This window comes from Rhinopithecus bieti, unplaced genomic scaffold (assembly GCF_001698545.2).
Source record: "Rhinopithecus bieti isolate Rb0 unplaced genomic scaffold, ASM169854v2 scaffold_16604, whole genome shotgun sequence".
NCBI classification, from domain to species: Eukaryota; Metazoa; Chordata; class Mammalia; order Primates; family Cercopithecidae; genus Rhinopithecus; species Rhinopithecus bieti.
The window spans coordinates 246238-249773 of NW_016808859.1; positions in this window are offsets into that span (position 1 = coordinate 246238).

A 3536-nucleotide genomic window follows, 5' to 3' on the forward strand; every position below is an offset into this window, starting at 1 on the left:
CAAACTTTTCTATGTAGCTCAGCTGTAATAACATATACATGTATATAACATATACATGTCTACAGTAATGGAAACATTAAATAATGATGAAAAATTATGAAATTGGTACACCAGAAAAGAGAGAGAAAAATGTTCAGGGGGCTTAGGATGGTCATGAGGAAGGGTATATAAGAAAGGTAAATCTTCATTTAACACACTAGGAAGTGAATGCATAATGTCTAAATTTAAAAAATGAGTAATGGTAATACGTATATTATTTAGAAATATGGAAGTAGCTAGCAAGACAAAAGGAACTAAATGAGTTGAAAATTGTTCTTTCAATGTGTTGAGGACTAGGGTTGGGGATGGTAGGGTGGGGGATTACTATAGTCCATTCTAAACCTCCCTGTCCTATTTGTTTTATTGTGTTAAGAACACCAAACATGAGCTCCACCCTCTTAACAATTTTTAAGTATGTGATACAGTGTTGTTAATTGTAAATGCAATGCCATATGGCAGAATTTATTCATCTTCCATAACTGAAACTTCGTACCTGTTGATTAGCAACTCTCTGTTTTTCTCTTCTCCCAATTCTTGACAACTACCATTCTATCCTCTGATTTCCTGAGTTTGACTATTCTGGATGCTATTATCTGCATAACAGGTGGGTTCAACCTCTTGGTGAGTGACAGTCCAATGACCACAACCTTTATGTCCTTAAGTATTTTGCTGCATTATTAAGAAATGCATGTGCCTAGAAAATACTTAAGAAATCATTGTCTATCATAAAGAATTCTCTAAGAGAAGCCTAGCACTCTCTTTGTGCAACCAGAATTTTTATTACTGATTCAAGCTTGTTATTCGTTATTGGTTTGTTTAGGTTTTTCATTTCTTCATAGTTCAATTGGGTAGATTGTATGTGTCTAGAAATTTATTAATTTCTTCTAGGTTATCTAATGTGGGGTGTAAAATGGTTCATAATGTTCAACCACTATGCAACCATAGTTTATTTAACTCCCTTTTCTAGGTAAGAAAACATTTTCCCTTTTCTCCAACTGTCATGAGTTTTGTCTTTAGACTCTGAGCCATAAAATTTAGCAACTTGCTTTGAAAACACACCACATTTTGTGTGTGAGACACATTCAAATTGATTTTTAGTCATGATCTCGCAGACAGTAACACCAGCTCCATGAGATGAGCCAAGAAACAAATTATCTCTATTTTTAAAAGCCCAATAAAAAAGGGTTAAGTATCTGATTATAGAACTGGAAACAAGCTTAGCTTCTGGAGTCAGCTTGGTGTACATGAGTAACCACCAAATGGCTTCATGGTGAGTGCAAATTGAAGTTTATTGATACTTGATGTAATTTGACTTGTTAGAGTCTTATTTTACTCATAAGCAATGAGCTTAGAAATGAAAGGGAGAATTGAAGAGACTGGGAATGTATGCAGTTTATTTTTATTTTCTTTGTAAGCTTTTCTTCTGATTTGTGCTTTTTTATAAACAAGAATCTCAAGTTGATGTTCAATATCAAAGAAATATCCATAATATGTTTGGCAGAAATGCTTACCATGTAAAACTGCTTTCACATCATATATTATTTAGTATGCTACCTTTTCTCATACTCTTTTGTCATTTTGTTTATAGGTCATCTCATATAATATCTACTGATGAATATATATCTCAAGCTCAGTTCTATTTCCTGAATTCCAGACCCACATGTAGAACTGCTTATGTACTTTTTGGATGACTATTAGGTCTCTCAAAACTAACATATTCCATACTCAGTTACTGACATTTCTTCCACCTTAATTTTGCCCCTCCTACATGACTATATGACTTCTTCATATACTTAATTGTAATTGTGTTCTTTCTGTTGCTCAGGTCAAAATCTTGGAGTCATTCTTAATACCTCTTACTCAGACCTAAAATTGTGTCTTTGACTAAATTCTACCATCTCTACCTTTAAAATCTATGTGTATTTCAATACTTTCACCATCTCCAACGCCTCATTAGTTCAAACCACCAATATTCTTGCCTTACAAATTATAATAGCCTCTTAACTGGGTTTCCTGGTTCAATTTTGCCTCCAAAACCTATTCCGTACATAGTAGCCAGAGTCATTCTGTTAAAATGTGACAGCATATTATCACTTCACTTAAACCTTTTAGTGCCTTCCTCCTCCCTTAAAGTTCAAGTTAAAATCATTACATGATTTACAAGACTCACTGATCTGGCTTCATTACTATTCCTCTGAATTTTCTCCTCCTGCATTCCCTTCAACTCATTCTTTCTGCTGACACTGGAATCCTTTATACATCATCAGACAAACTCCTGCTTCGGGGTCTTTGCCTTGAAGGGTTCGATCTGCCGAGAATAATATCTTACAGATACTTACATAACTTCATCCCTCACATCCTTCAGGTCCTTACTACTTACTTGTGGCCTTCCCAATTACCTGCTTAAACTTAGAAGTCTTACTGCAACACCCCCACCCCTCTTCCCTGCTCTATTTTTCCCCTTAGCTCTTATTACTATTTATGATACTTAACATGCATTTTTGAAAATTTTATTGCACACTATAATTTAAGCACTATGAGAATAGGCAGATTGTTTTGTTAATGATTTGGGACATAGTAACCACTAAATAAAAATTTATTGAATTAATGAAGGGCTACATATTTTACCTTAATAGAATGACTTAGAATTTTGCAACATGAACTAATAGGATTTTAAGAAATCCCATGATGGAAGAATGTTTGCTGTCATAGCATAGACTTATAAAAAATCTATGCCTATCTCATCTATTAGGTAGAGCCTCATAAAAAATCCAATATGTAATACTTGTGTTTCTCGATTTTTTAAAAGAAAATTGGTAACTTATTTTTGTTCTCAATGCTGACTCCCTTTCTCCTTTGACTTCTTGACAGTTTATAAATATAATTTCAAAATTCTTAAATCTAAAAAGAAAATGGTTACTGGTTACTTTAATTAAAGAAAAAAAAATTGTCAATTATCCAGACATTAATTACTTTGGGATCAACTGCACCTCTGTCTGCTGAAAATTTTGAAATACTGGGTCAAGTTCTCGGTTTTCCCCTTTCATCATTGTAATTCCTTTTTAAAGTGGCCTTCCCCTGAGCAAAGCTAACATTGAACAAAACTCTAAAGCTTATCTCTTTTCAAAAAAAAAAAAAAAAAAAAAAACTAAAAAGAGAAGAAGAAAAAGATTGTATTAATGCCTCTGTTCTAGTGTGAACAATAATTAGCAGCTAGTTTCATATTTTAAAACAAATTCTAATTAGTTACAAAGAAAACCCACCTCTTTTCTATTATTTATTTTTCTTCTACCTTAATAATTGGCTAGCCTCATATTATTTACCTATTTCTACAAAAACAAAAATGAAACAAACAAAAAACACTCTCAAAGATGCTCAAAGAAAAGGAAGACAGAGCCAAGATGGCCGCCTCCACCACCCAGTGCCCAGTGACAAAAGCAGGGAGCAAGTCGGCGGGGCCGCGCGCGGGGTCGTCCGGGAGCGCGCGCCGGCCTGGG